Here is a 24052-nt window from a genome sequence, read left to right as displayed (position 1 = left end):
AAAATGAAAAAGAAACCTGACAGTGGTGGAGAAGTAGTGATGAAAAATTAAATAGTACATATTTGTGTTCAATGATGTTAAATTTAAGACACAAAAAGAGTGGAATGCTTGATATTAACCACAGACTATACTGACTAACTTCATATGATCTTCTGACCCAGGTAAAAGTATTAACGTTCTAATGTAATGAGTACACCAAAAACTGATGAATGGGCACATTCTTTGGTGAGGGCAGAAGTTGAGGAAAGCAATGCGACACCATGTTCCTAAAGACTCAGAAGCAGGCAGAAGGTTGTCTGAAATGGTAGCATAATATGAGGTGATGTGAGCAATCTGCTGCTGTAGGTGACATCAGTGGAATGCAACAATGCGTCTCAGCGACCACATGCGCTCTGCAGTACCACGTCAACCTCCCATGGCCAGTGAGACTTCTACAGCCATTGTGGGGAAATTCTAGCTACTAATAAGAGTGAAGTCAGCCCTTAATGTGTAGCCTGTATGAGGAAGAGTCTCAACTGTAAAACTGGTCCAATTCAGTGTACCACAGAGAGGGAGGACCTGCTACCATTCTGGGGAGCAGATTCTAACTGCATAAACTTGCTAAGAAATAAATTAGCCATAGTCATCAACTTTATTGTGCTGGTTCAGAACTGGTTTTGATGGTTACTTAGAATATAAAATTCAGACTTATTATTTGAACTCCTGATTTTTCTTTCCTCTGTCTTAAACATTACAAACTAAGCATTAACACCTTTCTTATGAAATGCTGTCAGGTGAAAGATAAGACGAGGTAGGGAATGACTTGCTATCACCACATCAACAGCAGCATTCTGAAGACTTCAACTAAGTCGACATTATTAAGTACCTACAACTTTAATAACAGTCATCCAGTTGAACAGTTATGCCTCTGTTGACACTTGTTACTGGAGTCACAAATACACTCTGCACCAATTTATGTGAAAGTTTTAATTACTTCTGTCATTATTATGTAAGTGAGGACTACACTTTTTCCAGAAAGTCCAGACTTGTCTTTTAGCACTGCTGCTCAGTAAATAGCATACAGAGCTTGGACAGAATGAGAGGAGTGGCTTTAGTGTACAGAGAATCTCCACGAGTTAGCTGCAGCTGACAATGCAGTGAGAGCCAGCCGTGAGAGGGAAAGTACCAGACATGAGCTGCCCTGAATTAGGAGGTTTTGTACATTTTTACAATCCTCGGTAAGGAAACAAGAAATTTCCAGCTGGCTCTTTAAAGGATGCCTTTCAAGTATTGCAATATTAACGGGGAACAAGCTTAGGTTAGAACCATGATACTTGGCGGAGAGAGGTAATACTACGAAATTTGATATGCTTACTATAACTGCAGCCAGTTGCGGCCAATGTCATTTGGTTCAGTACAGGGGGCGAACAAGCAAGGTTAAGTGATATGGGCCTCACTAGCAGCAATTGGGAACTGAAACTTAACTGTATCAAAACAAGCAAATCAAAGTAAGACTGGTTATAGAAGTTGATCACATTCTTGGCAATTCTTAGTGGACAGTATGATGGAATCTTAGTTTAACTGACACCCATGACAGGAGTCCACACACACACACACACACACACACACACACAGATAAATGGAGAATCTGGAGAGATTACAAAGGAACCAAATGAGGGGCAAGAAGATAGGGGAGGCCGAAATTCTGAGGAAGCAAGAGTACACCAGCCCACAAAGTACGATAAATATGGGAATATGCACATTATTGCTACAAATATGGGAAGAGTTGACAGAAAAATCTGAATTTTTTACATTCAACATAGGTTCATTGGAATAAAAAATTAAAACAGACTCAGAAACTCTGAAAGTACAGGTGGAATCTATGAATACAGGCTTAGGATTCTTGAATATTCAAGACAGTTGGGAAGGAAGTGGAATCTGTTAAATTTGAATGGATGAAGAATGGCATTTGAAATCACTTTATACGGACAGATAAGCAAAGCAGATGAGAAAGTAACTATCAAAATCAAGAACATTAGGCAAGAAATGAAAGAATCTAGAAAAAATTGATTTGCGAAAATTATTCTGAAATGACAGAGGAAGCAGCTAGTATTCTGAAGGCAACTATGAAGAAAATTTAGGGAACAGATCCCCTGGAAGCAAAGAAAAAGTATAATCACCCTCCACTGATGATGTCACACTGGATTCAAGCCAATGGAAAGAAATTATACACAGCATTAACTAATAGGCCTATGTGGGAACCCTCTGAGGAACTGCTAGACCCATATATACATAAGGTCTTTTTTTTCCCTTTATTAGAGACATTTTTGTTGTTACATGTTTGCTTAATTTCTTTCTTTTTTCCTTTTCATTTCCAGCTTGACCCTGAAAATACGGTTTCATTTGGGAAGTGTTACATCAAAGCCTTCTTATAACTTAGTTGCCATGGTAATAGTAAATAAACAAATCCTTTTATTACTAAGAACAGTATAAGTAGCAGAAGGTTGGTAGTGTATGGTTGTAATGAGTCTGCATCCAAACAAATACGTTTGCCTCAGATGCTAAGGCTGTATGGGAGGGAACATTTGACATGGAAAGGATGGCAACTCTCAAAAAGTAAGTACTGTTGTTTGTTGATAGTTTGAATGTGAACAGAAGTGTGTAGCTTGTCTTTGGTGAGGATGAGATCAACATCAAAGAAAGTAGCATGTGATTTGGAATAGGATCATGTGAAATTTAATTGGAGAAAGTATTCAGAGATTCCAGGAATTTTAGCATGTGAGCCTCACCATGAGTCCATATGGCCCCCTCCCATGCCTGTTTGCACAATACACTTAGCTTCTCACTCTTATTAACTCATGCACGAAGTTCTAGTGGTAATCTCTGTTTTGCATATTACCCTGCCTTGCACCTTTAAGCTCTCAGGTTTTCAAATCTCATCCAATGCAGTCCCCAACAATCAGTCTTTCCTTTTCATCCCATACAGTGTCTGCCCTGACCCGCAGTACTGAGTGACTTTCCCAAAATATAGACCTTTTCTTATACCTCTCCAGTCTATTTCCTTCACCCTTCGCCTTCAACCCTTCTGCCCGAAGGAGGAGCCACTGGTTCTGAAAGTTTGGCAATAGCAACAGACTTATGTGTGTGTTCTGCTACCACTTAGTGAGTATTTTTTTTTATTTGTTCAATTAAATACTTTTATCAATAATTGTTTTCATGTTGCATTTCTCTGGAACCCAATGTGAACTTCTCCGAGGTTGTCTTCCAGTAATCTTTCTATTCTTGACTATTGAATTAAACTGACTGTTCGGAAATATTCACACCTATCAGCATCTACCTTCTTTGGAATTTGCAATATTACACTTTTTGAAGACTGAGGGTACTTTGCCTGTCTCACATCTCAGATGGAATAGTTTCGTCATAATGTGCATTTTCAACTTCTCGCGGCGTAATGAATAGTCCATTAAATTTCAGGCATGCAGTCACGCAAATAAAATTTCCTCCACTGATATTTTGGCCGCATATTGTCCGGCCATCCTCAGAGTGTGAAGTATACATAAGCCAGCTATCCTCTAGAGGTAACATGTTTTGTTCCTCAAGATGCGCAGTCACAACCAAAATGTGATCAAACACTGGTAATTTGCAATAACAGTAGACATGACCACTCTGTTCACTAACATCTCATAAGGTGCAGCCACGAGATTCTGTTTTTCTGTTCAGATTTGCCTCGTGCAAGACTTTCCAACTGCGCAACATGAGCATTTTTGCGTACATAATTTCCTGGAAATTTAGGCTGTATGTATATAGCATTGCTTCCTGGCTTCACTTTGCACTTTTTAGCAGACAACGAGCAGCTGGGGATCAAATGTCTTCAAAGGGACTATGCTTAAATTTATAGATGATTACATACAAAGAAAAGTCGTACGGAATGACACTTCTAAAGATTATTTGAACAAATATTTGAGATATGATGCCCAGAGCATCAAGTGTTAGATGCAAAGTTACCAGTCATATTACTTTAAGGACTAGGACATTGTTAAGTTTCGCAGAAGGAAAACAGGGAAGAATAATCCAGAAATTTATGAAAAGTGTATATGAAAATTGTGAACAAATATTCATGCTTTGGTGACTTAATAGCTACCCCACATCTGAACAAAACAAATAACGGGCTATGTGTAGCTAACAAACATGTACACACAGAAATAAAGGGCACAGTTAAAGGGGGGGGGAGGGGGGGAATACAAAACCAACTCCATCCTAGTGGACTCTGGTGTCTATGCAATTGGCAAATTTGTCGAGTCCAAAGATGTTAGTCTACACCGCCTATAATCTTTCATGATTAAAATTGTGTGAACAACTTTATTTATACGATACAATATAGTCGAAGGATTGGAAGTTAGTTAACCTCCACGTAATGACTAAGAACGTCCCTTAAGTATTCCTCAGTTTTGGAAATAATTATTGAAGTGCTTTGTCTTGAAATGTGAAATAGATAGTTAAAACTGGTATATACATCACCAGTTGCTGCTAATGAAATGTTATTGTCGCCGTATGGCGGCTGTTTCCCCAAGCAGAAAATTCAAAATTTCTGCTTAAACTTCCATCTGAAATTTACAAACTAAACATTGTCACTTTGCATTTCTCGTACCTCTGTCCTTCAGGTACTTCTTTCCTACACTCGTGTTTGTGTTTTCATTTTCTGTCACTTCTTTGTCATCACAACAAATGCAGCACAAGCTCCCAAGCAAAGAAGGGGATTCATAACATGCTGCTTGCACACCAAGGCCTGTAGAGACGAGGATGCCCACGCTTTTTTTTTTCCACCAATTTTTTTCATGCACTTTTATTTACACGCATCTGGGATTACACACAAAGAAAGAGGCATTGTGTGGTTTTTCGAAACATAAGAGCATATGATAAATTCAGATCTTATGCAGATTACGTTTATTGCCAATCTCACATGTAACAAGCAGCTAGCAAATGGTGAAAACTATATACAACCCAGTAATAATTACATTGAGTGTTCCTACCCTAGCAATTGCGCAAACCTCAATAATACGATAAAAAAGTTACTAAAAGAGTTTAATATTGAACTATTCCTCCGAGACATATCAACAACTGAACTTTTTTTTTAAATTCCCCCCCCCCCCCCCTTAGATTAGATTCAGTTTTTGTTCCATAGATCCAAAAAATGGGATGATTCTCATGGGTGTGGAACATGTCATAAAACATAACATAAAAACATAAAACATTTGAATATAATACTTACTACCCAGATCATTTGCCAGGAGATTGTTGAAATACGTGAACACAGTGTGGTAAACTGGAATAACTAATATTTACAGAATTAACGTACTGTCAGAATGAAACAGTGTTATGCACTATTAATAAATTTACCACAAACAAAATACCTAATCTTGACTGTTGTGGTGGTGGTGGTTAGTGTTTAACATCCCGTCGACAACGAGATCATTAGAGACGGAGCGCAAGCTCGGGTTAGGGAAGGATTGGGAAGGAAATCGGACGTGCCCTTTTCAAAGGAACCATCCCGGCATTTGCCTGAAACGATTTAGGGAAATCACGGAAAACCTAAATCAGGATGGCCAGAGACGGGATTGAACAGTCGTCCTCCCGAATGCGAGTCCAGTGTGCTAACCACTGCGCCACCTTGTTCGGTTTGACTGTTGTGACTAAGAGCTGTCAAAACCGAAATCTGATAGACATTTTTACTTAAACTGGCTTAACAGTCTCTGTTAAGATATTCATCTATAGAGTAGGAGTTGCCTATCAAAAAGTCTTTCAAACTCTGTCTAAACCATGCTTACCTGAAACCAAGTTTTTAATGGTTTATGGCAATTTATTGAAAATGCTTGTTCCTGAATATTGGACCGCGTTTTGAACCAAGGTAAGTAATTTTAGGTCTTTATACGGATTGTTCTTATTCCTACTATTGATACTATGTATTGAGCTATTGGTTGGAAATAGAGATATATTACCTGCAAAGAATTTCAGTAAGGAATAATAAGCTGAGAAGCAGTGGTTAGAATACAAAGTACATTGAACAGGTTTCTACATGATGTTCTTGAATTTACACAACAAATGATTCTTATCACCTGCTTTTGTATCCTAAAACCTTTTGCTCGGTTTGATGAGATACCCCAGAATACTATCCCATATGACATAATAAGATGAAAGTAAGCAAAGTATGCAAGTTCTTTTATATTTATATCTCCTATGTTCTACATCATTCTCACGGCAAATACAGACTTGTTTAGGCACTTAAGCAATTCTGTGGTACGCCCTTCCCAACTGAATTTATTATCGAGTTGTAATCCCAGATATTTAACACTGTCAACCACTTCGATCTGCATGTCTTCATATGTTATAAATACGCTGGAAGAAAATCTCTTACAGGTTCTGAGCTGCTTATAGTGTGTCTCCTCAAAGTTTAATGACAGTGAATTAGCTTTAAACCATTTATTAACGTCAGTGAAAATTTGATTAGCAGCTATTTCTAAATCTGTACTTGACTTGCTACTTATTGCAATGTCTGTATCATCTGCAAACAAAACAACTTAGCATCTGGCAATGTAACAGATGAGAGGTCATTAATGTACACAAGAAAAAGCAACGGACCCAAGATGGAAGTTTGAGGAACACCACATTTAATTAATTCCCAACTGGATGAAGACTGACTGCTTACTGTACAGCTATTTTGCAACGACACCCTTAGTTTCCTGTTAGATAGATAAGATGCAAACCATTTTGCAGCACTGCCGGCGACACCATAATATTCTAACTTACTTTAGAGAGTGCTGCAGTTCACACAGTCAAAGGGTTTTGACAGTTCACAGAAAATGCCAGTAGCCTCTAATTTATTATCTAATGGATTAAGTACATTCTCACTGTAAGTATAAAAAGCTTTCTCTATCAGAATCCTTAAGAAATCTAAACTATGACTTGGACAACATATTTTCAGTCAGATGCTTAAGGAGACGCTTGAACACAACGTTTTCAAATATTTTTGAGAAAACCGGCAAACGTGATACTGGTCGATAGTTCAATGGTACCTCTTTATCCCCCTTCTAGGAAAGACGCCTAACTTCAGCCTTTTTTTTTTTTTTTTTTTTTTTGCCAGCCTGGAAATGTTCCACCAATAAGAGACTGATTACACAAATAACTTAATACAGAACTCAACTTGCACAAGCAGTCTTTAATTAACTTCGTTGATATGTTATCAAACCCACTGGAATAGGCCTACTCAGATTTTAAGGATTTTATGATGGATGCTACTTCTGTGGGAGACGTGAATTATTTGTAAACACTGGTCTCAGACAGGCCTACTCTATTGCACTGTTCACCAAACCTGATAACCCCAAGCTGTCAATAACAGAAATGAAGTAGGCTACTTGTTTCAGAGCTGTTCACAAATAGTAGATAGAGTCTCCTTTTTGTCCCACATGATATCTTTATTCCTTGTGTAATTCATGGTTTACTTTTCGGTCTCTGTGTGATTGGAGTTACCTGTAGGCAGTGCTTCTTTTTTTTCTAAAAAAAGATTGAGGGTATTCAGACATTGGATATAATGCAGCGAAAATTATTTATAACTGAAGCATGGGTGGGGTACCACCTGTCTGCTTTTAGCCATGACGTCATCAACATGTCGGGGAGAGAGAGAGAGAGAGAGAGAGAGAGAGAGAGAGAGAGAGAGAGAGAGAGACAGAGGAAAAAGAAAGTGGTATCGGACTCTTCAGTTGACTTAGCTCAAATGAAGCAGGCAATACCAAGAGACACTCAAACATACAAGATAATGTGGTATCGAACACTTCAGTTTACATTACCTCAAATGAAGCACAGTTTGTAGGTTTTCTGCTCATCTCTCACGTCCATCTTAAAAGTTTCAACAAAAGACAGGACACACTGTAAAACTTCGTGCAACCGACAAGAACAGAACAGCAAGTGCAAACGAATAAAGAACAACAAAATAAAGATAGCAATGAATCACGAAGGATCATGGTAGCGGGACCGTAGAGACATGTATCGGTAGCACAGTGTTTGAGTGACACTGCATCTGCTTGTCATCTACTTTAAAAAGGAAGACAACGTGTGTTGCAAATCTATTTGTGTAATTAGTGACCACCTAGAACATAATGCCACAACTGTGTATGCATTTCAACATCACCTCATTAGAGAAATTAAGAATATCATACGTAAAGTTGGAAAGATAATATACTTTAGTGATGGCGCAAGCAGCCGGGGGGGAAAAAAAAAAAAAAAAAAAAAAAAACCTTCATTAATATCTGCCAACACAAAAATGATTTTGGTTTACCAGCAGAGTGGAGTTTCTTTGCCTCATCACACGGAAAGAATTCTTGGGATGGGATAGGCGGAACAACAAAAAGAGAAATTACACGAGCTTCCCTTCAAAGACCATACACAGAACAGATCCTGACTCCACACGATTTGTTCAAATACTGTCAACAGAATATTACTGGAATTAGATATATATTTGTTTCTTCAACTGAAATTGAACAAATCAAAACAAAGCTGACAGAGATTGGATTGTTGTTTACCAATGAAAGGAACAAGAAGCTATCACAGACATGTTCCCATAAGTGACATTCAAATAAGATGTTTTGTTACTTCCAAAGGCTCCAACTTTGATGATCATCAAACTTCAATACTTTTTACAAATGTATCATCTTTTACAAATAACGATTTTGTTGTTTGTATGTATGATGAGAAGTGGGGGCTTGGAAAAGTTTAAGAGAAAAGTGAAGATAACAATGATGTTTTAGTGCCTTTCTTTCACCCCTCTGGTCCAAGAACTGCCTTTCAACTTTCCAAAAATGACACTGCTTGGGTGCCTGCAAATAAAATAGTACAAAAGCTGACTCCATTGGAACTCACAACAGTGTCTGGTAGAACACACAACATAACTGATAAACTATGCAACGAAAATTGCAGCTGGCAAGTATTTACAACTGAAGTTTTAAATCTGTATACATGGAGAAACATTATTATGTGTATACTGTATGCAAGTGTAGTACAACAAATTATTTATTGTATGTAATGATTTAATCATCATTTGACCAATGTCAACTATAATAATTTCAAGCCCTTATTTGCTAACTTGGCACTGCACGAGCATGTAGAGCGGTAGTGTTTTTACTGAAATTTGCTGCTGTATTACTCTCAATGTAGTTGAGTCTCAGTCATAATTTTTTTGTGAGATATTCCCATGAGAATAAAGAACATTCTGTAAAATTTTCCACTTGTTTTCATTCAGTTCCTCTTTAGATATTGACCTGCGAAAATTGACATTAGAAGGGTTTTGGCCATTTTTGAAAAGCTCTAGAAAAAACAGGAGTGCATTCTCAGGACTGCAACTTTTACTGCAAGTAGTTATGTAAGTACACAACACAGAGATAACATATTATTAGTGAGTCTCTCTTCCTTCATGAAAATTGAAGGCCTTAAAAAGTGAAGATTGATAATTTTTTTCAGAGTCTTTACAGAAAGAGTTTGAGTGACTCTCTTGCATGATAGACAAATTTAGAAAAATTATGCCTGAAGTTCATTTCATGCTGAGCACACTTGTTTTTTGAATTATCTGATATCTTTTAAAATAACTTGGCAATTAAACTTTCCGCAAACATCGATTTCCACTAAAATTTGCCCAACCGCCATTGTAAAAAATGCTGCCAGAATAAAAACTATGACTTATAAAAAAATTTTAAACAGTGTTTTGTGAATGCCCGCCTATAGGCAACTCATGATTAAAAAAAATTAAGAAAATCAAAAATGTTTAGCAACAAATTTTATTCATGTTGGGTGATTTTAAATGGATTGACCCTCAACTGGTTTGCTCAACCTTCATTCTTCAACACAAATAAGCAACTCATTGTTTACCCCTTAGTCCTCAGATATTCTGATGCAATAAGGATAACTGACTTTGTGCTATGGGTGAATTACAACTGGATGAATCAAATTTTCCTGTCAATTTTTGAGTATCTCTAGTCTCAATCAGAGGCTGTCTGCATGAATTGTGTACATTAAAATTTGCTTTGTGGCTGTGTATTTTATCAACGTGAATGTCATTTTCAGCCTTCTGACCTCTCTCTCCTTTACCATTTGTGACAGTTATGTTATTTGCTATTACCCCAGACAGATTTCCCTTCCCTTTCCTGTTGAGGTGAAGGCCATGTCTAGTGCAATCCCAACTGCTGACAAGGTCAACAGGAAGCTCACTGATATGAGACCCCATACCCGCTCCAAGCAGCAATTCCACCTCTAAATTAACCCTCCTAATAGAAGAGTTTAAATGAGGCGAGTCATGGCGACTAAGAAGAGACAAGGCCAACACCAGTAAGTTTTGTTGCTGAAGCTATCTTCACAAGGTCGCTCTCAATTTTATGATTAGAGCTCCTATCTATTCTGTTGCCTGACCCACCCACTATTACCACGGAGTCTTGCTTTGTGAAGTATTTGCAAAGGGAACCTACATCCTCTATCACCTGACCAAGACTTGCACTAGGATCGAGGAAAAAAAAAAAAAAAAGCAACAACTTGTGCCCTGGTAACCTGACCCTAGTCTATCCTGCAACAGTCGGCCAACATCTCTACCATGTAAACTATCACTCTCAACTAAGGAACCAATTTATTTATAATAACCAAATACAATGACAAACAGCAAGCAATATACGCCATTATCTGCATACAAAAATTAAAACCAATTCAATAACATCTTCAGTACAAATCAAGTCCATGTGATTACAAAACAACCAATAATGTGTCATATGTCTCTTAATTACCGGGCGTAAAGACTTAACGCACGATGTCCGGGTAAGTAATATATTAACGGAGGAACATCCAAACATTAAATAATAGCCAAAATATTGTACACGTACTATTTACAAGGCTATAACAACAATTATGATTCATTTCAAATTTATTTTATACCTGTATCTTAATTCAAAAATAAGCTTCCTTCCGTTTCACTTACACGCACAGCCCACACTTCGCACCAAGCTTTACAAACAAACAACAATCAAAATTCATACACGTCAAAGATAGCACTACTTCAACGGGTACCAACTTTAGATTTACGCCAGTAAGTAACTGGCACGAACTTATTCGGCTGCATACACACAGTTAAGACAGACATAGGCAAGCTACAAATCTATTTCACTGTACTGGTCACAATAGTGGCAAGCATTGCTTGTGGTGTATTCCCATCGACTCCAAAGCTACTTGCCGTAGAGCATTAGCATCGCCCACCACGATAAGTCGAGTGTGGACAATTTAGTGATTTGTGGTGTGCCTCACTATTAATACTTCAGGTTAGAAGCAAACGAAAACAAAAGCACTATCGTCTTTGATCGACGAAAACATACGTTAGAAGACGTGCCAGAAATAACCTATAACCTACTAGAAAGCTGAATTTGGAAAATCTAACTTCACTAGGATGTGATCCTCCGATTTTGAAATTCGGGAGAATGTTAGTTAGTTAGTTACTTTCATTTTCCATGGATTATTTTCCCCCATAAGTCGTCATGATGTGTAACGAGTCATTTTGCATTCATATTTCTCTGGCATGTGGTGCCATAATTCGTTCAAAAATGCACACAAACTTCAGGAAAGAAATTCCAGGCAACAAAAGACTAACTCTTACCTCTGGTCTCCACAGATATTTATCAAAGAGCGCGCAAGGTTCTAAACCCGAAATTTTTTAATACAGGATGTAATCAATAATGGCAATTTCACAGTGGGCATTACGTCACATCACTTCAAAACATTCCACAACTGCATTTCAAATTATTCCATTCACACAGATCTCTAGCGGACCGTCACGTCACGCCACGTCACGTCAAGGTTTCCCGGGAAGAAAGTTTGGAAGGCGGCCGTCTCCTAACATTAAAAGTGAACTTATTCTCGCCCTACTCACTTAGAGTAATGGATCTTCTGCTATTGCTTCTTTATAATAATTTTTTTTATTATTGTGCTTTGTTTTAGTGATAAATTCTAAATGTGCCATGGTGACCTTCATTTTTCAGAAATTTAGTGCATAAAACTGGTAAACAACATATATCGAGTAGTTTGCTTTGACCCTTAATATACTTTATTGTTTTGTTAGTTTCTCAATTCCGGTACTACACTCCAAATTGTTATTTCACGGATGGTAACCTATAACCAAACTTTCAGCATTTGGTAGTGGGCTAAGCGAATTGACAGGGCATGATGGTATAGGTACATACTGACATTATGGTGCGTGATGTGATAGTATCGTAACCACCAGTGTGAGCTGGTCTTATCGGTCTACAATGTACCACAGTTATGTAGCGGAAACTGAGAGTAAATATTTCACATAAGGGACTATCAAATTTTGAAACAGCCTCAAGCTGGTCTCGAAAAGCCACTAAAGCTATAGTGCATGCCCACTGCGAGAATTTTGTAATTTTCGAGCTCTAATGTCAGCAGGGGTACCTTATAATTCTAAAATTGAAAGTTATGGAAATTGTACCTCATAATTTAATGAATTCTCACAGTGTAAAATTATCAGTCAAATCGTTCTGGTCATCTGGGCTTCACACGATGAGACAAAAGTGCTAATAAGGTTTAAGCATAGTCAGAATTGAAAATATAATTGGTTTTACATCACTTGTTCATAAGTCTTTACCTTTCATTATCCTCACAGGAAAGGTTATCAATTGAATATGGGGGTGAGAGGATAATAAAAATCCTACATGGTGCACATTCACTGTAGCTTAAGTGGGTTTTGTAGGCCAGTTAGAGGTTGTTTCCCAGCTTGATAGACCATAAATATCACTTATCAAATTATTCGTTTCGAATTCCCCTACACCAAGGATGTACCTTGTAAATTGTTATCATTTACACTTTGTGTAGTTGATTCAGTGAGTTTGAGAACGTGTAATGCCCCAATGAAATAAACTTACTGTGAAATACAAAAATATATTACATTGGCGAAATCGACAATGGCTCACAGTTCCTAAAAATCTTTAAGAAGTGATTATACATCCTAACGCCTTCCTCCCTCTCCCTGTCCATCTCCTCCTCCCCCACTCTTAGTCTATCTCCTCTTCCCCCTTTGTATTTCCATTTCCTTCCCCACTCTCTGTCCCCTTGACGCTCTTTTTTTCCTTTGAGCCTTCATCGAAAACGAAACTTTGATAATGGATTGAAGTCACTTAAAATGAATGGATGCATTGTTTGTGATTGTTGGTACATGGGGTATGGGAGAGACCCCTCCAGCTGCTGGATCTGTGACAGTAATAACTTCAATGACAATACTGAATGGGTGAACCAGTTGGGATCATTAGTGTGCAAATATACTGATCTGTGAAGACAGTACCTCCAATGACAGTATTATTCACAGTTTTAATCTACGAATTGGTAGGATTACAATGTTCTGGACTATTCAGATTCCTTAGTAGGTAGTATTCGAATCATAAGCTAATAAACTATAAACACGCCTTTCCTGTTTTTCGTTAAAACCGATTGTGGGGGAAAAAAACAGCACATTGTTACGTATACAATTTTTGGTTAAGGAGAAGAAATATATGTGGAAGAAACAAACTGTCTAACGTTTAAATGTCCTAATATCATAGGTAAAATTGACTGAGAGAAAGATATCGAAACTGCTCATTTTCATAGTACTTCTTTTTTATTATTGCAGTCGATTTTAACAGAAAAAGTTAAGATCGTTATTAGTTAAATATATAGCCTCTCATACAATATCTGTTAGTGTATCAAGTAAAAAGTGAAGTAAAATGGTCAAACTTCTTGAGAGTTTTGGAGAATATGATCACAATCAGCAAGATAATATGGAAAATGCCTCACATCAGTGTATCAGAAGAGGAGCGTTTGAAGTTTTTAAAAGTCCTGAATTCAGGTACATTTCTATCACTGACTTTTCGCTCATGGGAGATTTTCGAGTACCCAGTGTTACCGGAAAAACACGATCAATTAAAACTTCTTCCCATCTAGAGACACATAGATTCATCATACTTGCGTTTCAGACTGATAGAAGGCGTAATATGGCAAATGATTCCACTGTGTTCGACAACTGCAAATTAACTAATGCCCAAGTCTACCACAATTTGGAATTCTACACCTGTGAAAATTTACATTTGCAATGGAATCAAAATGTATACAGTCTAGCGTATGACATGTATGCAAGGTTTCGTGCTTCTTACTATGAAATTGTGGAGGTAAAGAGAGGAGGGTGTCTACTCAGTCTGCATAAGTTCAAGAAGCTTTCACTGATCATCGTAATAGACTGCTCGAAACAAAACGGATAATTAAGACATATAGATGTGCGAATTGAATTTGAATCATTGAAAAATTTCCTAGAATACACTGGTGCATATGCTCTAGTTCTACATGACCATGTAATCAGCTACTATCCACTAACCGGTGTGCAACGAGCTGTATAGAAGAATTGGTGCTGCAGCGTACCTAGAGCATTTCACACTGACGTCTCATGGTGTGATCACCATTGCTCACACTCAGAGGTTCTATGATGGTGAGTGTAGACAGTTCATATTTAAAGACGTTGCATTTGTAGTGTACACACAAGATGCCGGAATAATAGAGACATTCTCAGCAAACATTTCATTACCAAGGCCTTTCAAGTATGTGAGATGTGTTAAGACGCAGACAAGCGCGAAGTGGTTAACACATTTCTATCATGGAATTCACTGAGATGATTCCGACATACCCTATAAAGATATGATGACCGCACTTAAATTATTCGGTTTCATGGAACCATTGTCTATGTGAAGGGGAAGGAGAAGATCTCATGGATGCGTCGAATCTTTAAATTTGCTTCTATTCAAGACCTGGAATTCTACGGCTGTTCTTCCATCCATCAACTCAAGAACATGTATCAAAAAAGCGCTTTTGTATCTGCTTATCATAATGTAAAATTACTTTTAAGTTGGATTAATGAAAATAAATAGTTTTTCTTCCCTAACAGTCCTTGTATACTTTTCTTTGTTTTGGACACCTCCTTCCTTAGTATGTAAGTTTATCCGTGATACTATAACTGCTTCCATCTATACCTGTATTCCACTGGAACTGTGTGTGACCAACTTACCACAGCCCTTGAGCGCTGTCGACAAGGGAGTAGCGGTACCTGCACTTTTAATAGGCGTGCTTTCACCTCACCTGCAGTGAATTCTTTGAAATTGTGTGCTAAAGGCGCTACATCTTGTAGACGCACGTAGGTGCAATGCAGATGTGACTACAGCATATCCGCCGGCCGCTGTGACCGAGCGGTCCTAGGCGTTTCAGTCTGGAACCACGCGACCGCTATGGTCGCAGGTTCGAATCCTGCCTCAGGCATGGATGTGTATGATGTCCTTAGGTTAGTTAGGTTTAAGTAGTTCTAAGTTCTAGGGGACTGTTGACCTCAGATGTTAAGTCCCATAGTGCTCAAAGCCATTTGAACAATTTGAACCACTACAGAATATCCCCCTTGTCTGCAGTGAATTCACTGAAATTGTGTGTTAAAGAAGCTACATCGTGTAGACACACGAGGATGCATTGCAGATGTGACTGCAGAATGCTCAAACATATATTTTTGCAAAAAGATAATGATTAGGGTTTTTAAAATAAGAACATTGATGTAGGGTAATGAATTTTCTTCCTTTATTGATTTATATTCAGTTCTTGAGTTTACAATTTAGCTATTGTTGTGTAGTATATATATATAGTTCTTAAGATACACTTCAGTTCAATGCAGTGACACTCTTAACTTATTATTATTACTAGAATCCAATACATGTAGGAGATTCCTCGAAGGGAATGTCAGTTATAGAGCCATATATCTCGTCTCCTACCTTCCAAACTGCGAGGACCGGGCGTGAGTCGTGCTTCGGTATCTCAGATAGTAGAGCACTTGCCCGAGAAAGGCAAAGGTCCCGAGTTTGAGTCTCGGTCGGAGACACAGTTTTAATCTGAAAGAAAGTTTCATATCAGCGCACACTCCGCTGCAGAGTGAAAATCTCATTCTATAGAGCCATACTTAAAAGTAAAGCAGAGGTATAGAGCCACACTTAAAACTAAAGCAGAGGTACTGACTAACATATTTACACACTAAATACTATTACTAACGAAATTCCATCCAAACAGACTATATCGAATGGAGCTGCTCTGTGAATTAACGTTCTCCTACGTTACTAGATAGCTCTAAATATTTTCCATTAAATAATTAATTAATTTAGTGACTACAACTCAACAAGATGCGTTATATATATTATGAAATAAAAGAAATTATTCCGATAGTGAAGGGAGACGAAAATTTAATAGTCATGGGTGACTGGAATTCGAGAGTAGGAAAAGGGAGAGAAGGAATACATAGTAGATGTATATGGATTGGGGCTAAGAAATGAAAGAGGAAGCCATCTGGTAGAATTTTGCACAGAGCATAACTTAATCATAGGTAACACTTGGTTCAAGAATCATGAAAGAAGGTTGTATACATGGAAGAATCCTGGAGATACTAGAAGGTATCAGATATATTATAAAATGGTAAGACACAGATTTAGGAACCAGGTTTTAAATTGTAAGACATTTCCAGGCGCAGATGTGGGTAGCTATGAGGGATGAAGTAGTGAAGGCAGCAGAGGATCAAGCAGGTAAAAAGACGAGGGATATTAGAAATCCTTGGGTAACAGAAGAAATATTGAATTTAATTGATGAAAGGAGAAAATATAAAAATGCAGTAAATGAGGCAGGCAAAAAGGAATACAAACGTCTCAAATACGAGACCGACAGGGAGTGCAAAATGGCTAAGCAGGGATGGCAAGACAACAAATGTAAGGAAGTAGAGACTTATCTCACTAGGGGTAAGATAGAATTGCCTACAGGAAAATTAAAGAGAACTTTGGAGAAAAGAGAGCCACTTGTATGAATATCAAGAGCTCAGATGGAAACCCAGTTCTAAGCAAAGAAGGGAAAGCAGAAAGGTGAAAGGAGTATATAGAGGGTCTATACAAGGGCGATGTACTTGAGAACAATATTACGGAATTGGAAGAGCATGTAGATGAAGACGAAATGGGAGATACAATAGTGCGTGAAGAGTTTGACAGAACACTGAAAGATCTGAGTCAAAACCAGGTCCCGGGAGTAGAGAACATTATATTAGAACTACTGACGGCCGTGGGAGAGCCAGTCCTGATAAAACTCTATCAACTGGTGAGCAAGTTGTATGAGACAGGCGAAATACCCTCAGACTTCAAGAAGAATATAATAATTCCAATCCCAAAGAAAGCAGGTGTTGACAGATGTGTAAATCACTGAACTATCAGTGTAATAAGTCACAGCTGCAAAATACTAACTCGAATTCTTTACAGACGAATGGAAAAACTGTTAAAGCCGACCTCGGGGAAGATCAGTTTGGATTCCATAGAAATGTTGGAACTTGTGAGGCAGTACTGACCTTACGACTTATCTTAGAAGAAAGATTAAGGAAAGGCAAACCTACGTTTCTAGCATTTGTAGACTTAGAGAAAACTTTTGACAATGCTGACTGGAATACTCTCTTTCAAATTCCGAAGGTGGCAGGAGTACAATACTGGGAACGAAAGGCTATTTACAATTTGTACAGAAACCAGATGGAAGTTATAAGAGTCGAGAGACATGAAAGGGAAACAGTGGTTGGGAAGGGAATGAGACTGGGCTGTAGCCTGTCCCCGATGTTATTAAATCTGTATATTGAGCCAGCAGTAAAGGAAACAAAAGAAAAATTCGGAGTAGGTATTACAATCCATGGAGAAGAAATGAAAACTTTGAGGTTCGCCGATGACATTGTAATTCTGTCAGAGACAGCAAAAGACTTTGAAGAGCAGTTGAACGGAATGGACAGTGTCTTAAAGGGAGGATATAAGATGAACATCAACAAAAGCAAAACGAGGAGAATGGAATATAGTCGAAATAAGTCAGGTGATGCTGAAGGAATTAGATTACGAAATGAGACACTAAATGTAGTAAAGGAGGTTTGCTATTTGGGGAGCAAAATAACTGATGATGGTCGAAGTAGAGAGGATATAAAATGTAGACTGGCAACGGCAAGGAAAGCGTTTGTGAAGAAGAGAAATTTGTTAACATCGAGTATAGATTTAAGTGTCAGGAAGTCATTTCTGAAAGTATTTGTATGGTGTGTAGCCATGTATGGAAGTGAAACATGGACGATAAATAGTTTGGACAAGAAGAGAATAGACGCTTTCGAAATGAGGTGCAACAGAAAAATGCTGAAGATTAGATGGGTAGATCATGTAACTAACGAGGAGGTACTGAATTTGAATAGAATTGGGGCGAAGAGGAGGTTGTGGTACAACTTGACAAGAAGAAGGGACCAGTTGGTAGCACACGTTCTGAGGCATCAAAGGATGACAAATTTAGCATTGGAGTGCAGCGTGGAGGGTAAAAATCGTAGAGGGAGACCAAGAGATGAATACACTAAGCAGATTCAGAAGGATGTTAGTTGCAGTAGGTACTGCGAGATGAAGAAGCTTGCACAGGATAGAGGAGCATGGATAGCTGCATCAAACCAGTCTCAGGACTGAAGACAACAACATCAAGCAACTGTGTGTGTGTGTGTGTGTGTGTATGATACATATTCCTCCAGAGACAGCTGAAATGCTTTAATAATAACAATTAATAGTGTGGCTTTAAAGCGCCCAGCCCAAACAGCTGTACTAAAGGAAAAAATTATATGGATGGAAATAAAACTACATTGACTGGATGGCTAGCGGCAGGTAAAAAACTTAAAAGCTATTCTATTTTTAAAAAATCATGGACATGGAGCGTAGATACATATGTACAGCATTGAAATACATTGCCTTTCAACATTGTCTCAATCAGTGCCCCCACCCCTTCTCTAGCTACAAGTGAGCAGTGTGAGCATGAGCGAGTTTCAGTCCCATCATCACAAATGACTCTGTTATCGTCATGAGGTGACAGATAGATTTTAGACTGTAGTACATGTACACCTCATGTCCTATCGATTGAATACTGGTCTGCCATACCATATGCGGTGGCTGCGGTGCAGCACCACGAACACCCTTGGACAGGCATTGCAAATAGTCTTCGATAGATAGGGTTCTCAATGCCATGCGATGCACACTCTTAACCCACCTCGGGGTGGCACCTCCCAATGTGCGATATGCAGACATTTTTAACTGTAGACCTACAAACTATCCATTCTACTCATCCTTCATAAGACCGATAACCTTCTTGCTCTGCAGAATAATAGCATAAGGATTATCTCCCGCATATGAGGATGTGTCAAATTCATTACCATGGCACCTAATTACTTCATACGTATTGCAGTTCATTACCCAACAGATGAAGCGTTATGTGGAGTTTGGATAGGTCTATTATGCACATTACCACATAGATAGGTTTGGAAAATTCAACTGCAGTCTTTGCTATCTCCACAGTAACAAATTCCTTGTCGAATGTAGTGACCTTCTTAAAATTTGGAATGGCAATTCATTTTCTTAGGCCATAAGGCCCATCCCATTCGGTTCTAATAAGAACTTCATGTCGCCCTCTCAAATTCTCCATAGTTTTACCGAAAATTGAATTATTCATTAATTTATAAAAATCTTCCTCAAAGTAAACTCGCAGAAGCTCTCTGTCTCATATTCAGATCAATATACTCCTTCAACCAGGGGGACTGCTTGAAGGACATAGCCTGTGTGATTCTAACCAGATCTATACGCAAGCTGGAGGTTATGATAATGAATAACATACCTCTGCTTATGCTCCCGCATTGTCACCAGTTTTGGTGTGGAGTCTGTGGAACTAGTTGCTCCGGTCACAGCGGGAAATTGGTACGCGCATCATGCAAACTAATAGGGTATGTGAGTTCTTCCTCTACCACATGCCCTACATCAGAATCAGCTGCCATACCCCCATGATTTTTCCATCTAATCCCTTGCATTAGTCTTCAGACATCCATTGAAACTCGCAAATCGGCAGTGATTGCTGCATGGCGTGCCCGTACAAGTTATTCACATCGAGGTACATTATATAACTTGAATCAAGGGATGCACTGAACCTGTCACCCATCCATGGGATTTTTGCTTTTGTGTGCCTATGGACACATTGGCAAATTCCCCCATGGATCCCTCCCTCAAAGAAAAAAAGCATGCCAGGATCGGTCATTAATTCGACGCTGCAACATGACTAACGTAGAAGTAAATATCATCGAAGTATTGAAGCAACTTAAATTACTTAATAAAAGCAAGTCTTCTGGTCCAGACGGTATACCAATTAAGTTCCTTTCGGAGTATGTTGATGCATTAGCTCCATGCTTAACAATCATATACAACCGATCGCTAGAAAGTTCCACAGATCACACCAATATTCAAGAAAGACAGTAGGAGTAATACACTACATTACAGGCCCATATCGTTAACGTCGATACACAGCAGGATTTTGGAACAAATATTGTGTCCGAACATTTTGAATTACCTCAAAGAAAACAGTCTATTGACACACAATCAACATGGGTTTAGAAAACATCTTTCCTGTGAAGCGCAACTAGCTCTTTATTCAAATGAAGTGTTGAGTGCTATTGACAAGGGACTTCAGATCGATTCCATATTTCTGGATTTCTGGAAGGCTTTTGACACAGTACCACACAAGCAGCTCATAGTGAAATTGTGTGCTTATGGAATATCGTCTCAGTTATGTGACTGGATTTGTGATATCCTGTCAGAGAGGTCACAGTTTGTAGTAATTGACAGAAAGTCCTCAAGTAAAACAGAAGTGATTCTTGGCGTTCCCCAAGGTAGTGTTATAGGCCCTTTGCTGTTCCTTATCTATATAAACGATTTGGGAGACAATCTGAGCAGCCGTCTTCGGTTGTTTGCAGATGACACTGTCGTCTCAGTTATGTGACTGGATTTGTGATATCCTGTCAGAGAGGTCACAGTTTGTAGTAATTGACAGAAAGTCCTCAAGTAAAACAGAAGTGATTTTTGGCGTTCCCCAAGGTAGTGTTATAGGCCCTTTGCTGTTCCTTATCTATATAAACGATTTGGGAGGCAATCTGAGCAGCCGTCTTCGGTTGTTTGCAGATGACGCTATCGTTTATCGACTAATAATGTCATCAGAAGATCAAAACAAACTGCAAAACGATTTAGAAAAGATATCTGAATGGTGCAAAAAGTGGCAGTTTGCCCTAAATAACGAAAAGTGTGAGATCATCCACATGAGTGCTAAAAGGAACTCGTTATACTTCAGTTACACGGTAAATCAGTGTAATTTAAAAGCCATAGATTTAACTAAATACCTACGTATTACAATTATGAACAACTTAAATTGGAAGGAACACACAGAAAATGTTGTGGGGAAGGCGTTTTATAGGCAGGACACTTAGAAAATGTAACAGACCTACTAAGGAGACTGCCTACACTACGCTTGTCTGTCCACTTTTAGAATACTGCTGCGCGGTGTGGGATCCTTGCCAGATAGGACTGACGAAGTACATCGAAAAAGTTCAAAGAAAGGCAGCACGTTTTGTATTATCGCGAAATACAGGAGAGAGTGTCACAGAAATGATACAGGATTTGGGCTGGACATCATTAAAAGAAAGGCGTTTGTCGTTACGACAGAATCTTCTCAAGAAATTCCAATCACCAACTTTCTCCTCCAAATGTGAAAATGCTTTGTTGACACCGACCGACATAGGGAGGACCGATCACCACGATGAAATAAGGGAAATCAGAGCTCGTACAGAAAGATATAGGTGTTATACTTTCCGCGCGCTTTACGAGATTGGAATAATAGAGAATTGTGAAGGTAGATCAATGAACTCTCTGCCGGGCACTTACATGTGATATGCAGAGTATCTATGTAGATGTAGATGGTTTTCTTCGTCCATTCCATGACGTGAATCTCTCACCTCCAGACTTCCATCTGTTAGGTTCAATGAAGGGTCCCTTCTATGGACAGCAGTAAATAGGTGGTGGGAAGGTTATTGATGCAGCAAGATATTGGCTCTGATGTACACCAATAAAGTGTTATGACGTCAGCACACAGGCGCTCCCAGTAACAAGGGGTAAGGTTGCCACATTGAATGGAGAAATAGGGTTTTGTAGCCAAAAGCGTAGGGAATAACATGGTTTATTGGAATCCTGAATAAAATCATACTGCTTTCAGAAAATAAAGAGTTGTGTTACTAAGTGAACACAACACGAAAACAACATGGCACGTCTGGCATTGTGACATCACGGTGCCTGTCTGTATTCCAAGTTTTGGATTCGGACGTCATCGAACATGTCCCATTCTTCAAAGTGAGCACCATTTTGAATTTTCCGACAATTTATGCTTACGACAACAGCCTACTTCCTTAAGGAACATACAAGCACAATTGAGCATATTTTGATTTCCTGCGAAAATTTGCATTCGTGTCGGGGAGAAACATGTGAACCATAGATAGCGTCATAGATGTAATAGAGGACGTCATCATTGACGCCATAGGAGAAGGAGAATCATCATTCTTTGTTGTCTGAGAACCCTCCTAACGGTCAACTAACCACTGTTTGCTCTCCATTCACACTCCACGGATGTCTGCAATGCATTTCGGATTGCGAAATACTGCCTAGACTTTCAAGAACTTCACTGGTAAAATAATAGAGACTCATCTACATTTACATCTACATGGTTACTCTGCAATTTACACTTAAGTGCCTGGCAGAGGGTTCATCGAACCATTTTAATACTACTTCTCTACCATTCCACTCTCGAATGGCGCGTGGGAAAAAGGAACACCTAAATCTTTCCGTTCGAGCTCTGATTTCTCTTATTTTATTATGATAATCATTTCTCCCTTAGTAGGTGTGTGCTAACAAAATACTTTCGCATTTGGAAGAGAAAGTTCGTAACAGAAATTTCGTAAATATATCTCACAGCAAAGAAAACCGCCTTTGTTTCAGTGACTGTCATTCCAGCACGCATAGCACATCAGTGATACTCTCACCACCATTTGCACGATAATACGAAACGAACTGCCTTTCTTTGCACTTTTTCGATGTCCTTCATCAATCCTACCTGGTAGGGATACCACCTGCGCAGCAACATTTCAGCAGAGGATGGATAAATGTAATGTAGGCTGCCTCTTTAGTGGGTCTGTCGCATCTTCTTATTCTGCCAAAAAAGCGCAGTCTTTGTTTCGTCTTCCTCACACTATTATCTATGTGGTCTTTCTAATTTAAGGTGCTCGTAATTCCTAGGTATTTAGTCGAACTGACAGCACTTAGATTTGTGCGGTTTATAGTGTACCCAAAATTTATTGGATTTCTTTTAGTACCCTCGTGGATGAACTTGCACTTTTCTTTGTTTAGTGCCAATTGCCACTTTTCACATACATAAATTCTCTCTAGATCATTTCGTAATTATAACTGATCGTCTGATGATTTTACTAGTCAGTAAATTACAGTGTCATCTGCAAACAATATAAGGGGGCTACTCATGTTATCACCTAGATCATTTATGTAAATCAGGAACAGCAGATGGGCCTATGACACTACGTTATGGAACGCCAGATATCACTTCTGTTCAACTCGATGACTTACCATCTATCACAGTCGTGGGACAATCTATGTATCACCCCACATTCCATTGTTGCCAGATGTATCCAAGATGGCGGCGATGACGTCATCCAAGACTTGGCAACACTACAAGACGTCATTCAAGATGGCGACCAGTGTTAGCATTCTACTGTGGATCTGCCGCATGTAACATCCGGATCGGTGTTGACCTGCGGATCCACAATATGCCATGCATGGGATTAGGTTTGGAGGTGGATCCATTGCACACAATGTACAAAGCGTTGTTTAGGATGCAGATCCACAATCTATCACATCTGAGTTAGAGTTCAGGTGTGGATCTGTCACGGACTATATATATGGAGCTATGTTTGGAGACAGATTCACCATGCACACATCTACTATAGGGTTCACGGGTGGACCAACCATGCACTACATCCGGACACGTATTCTGTGTTCAAAGTTTGGTCGACCAGTGGATGGGACTG

The 24052-nt window shown here is 38.8% G+C and overlaps 1 protein-coding gene across 1 annotated transcript in view; it reads right to left on the bottom strand.

Moving 5' to 3' along the window:
* LOC126273079 (cyclin-Q) overlaps nt 1–11653 on the bottom strand; it is a 53540-nt gene extending 41887 nt beyond the window's left edge. Inside the window, exon 1 of the mRNA XM_049976490.1 lies at nt 10942–11653. The gene's annotated coding sequence lies outside the window, so the exon portion shown is untranslated. The remainder of the gene's footprint in view (nt 1–10941) is intronic.
* Between the last annotated feature and the right edge of the window lie 12399 nt (nt 11654–24052).

Source organism: Schistocerca gregaria, chromosome 5, assembly GCF_023897955.1.
Source record: "Schistocerca gregaria isolate iqSchGreg1 chromosome 5, iqSchGreg1.2, whole genome shotgun sequence".
NCBI classification, from domain to species: Eukaryota; Metazoa; Arthropoda; class Insecta; order Orthoptera; family Acrididae; genus Schistocerca; species Schistocerca gregaria.
The sequence above is the reverse complement of the archived record's forward strand: the minus strand, read 5'-3'. Positions and strand labels throughout refer to the sequence as shown.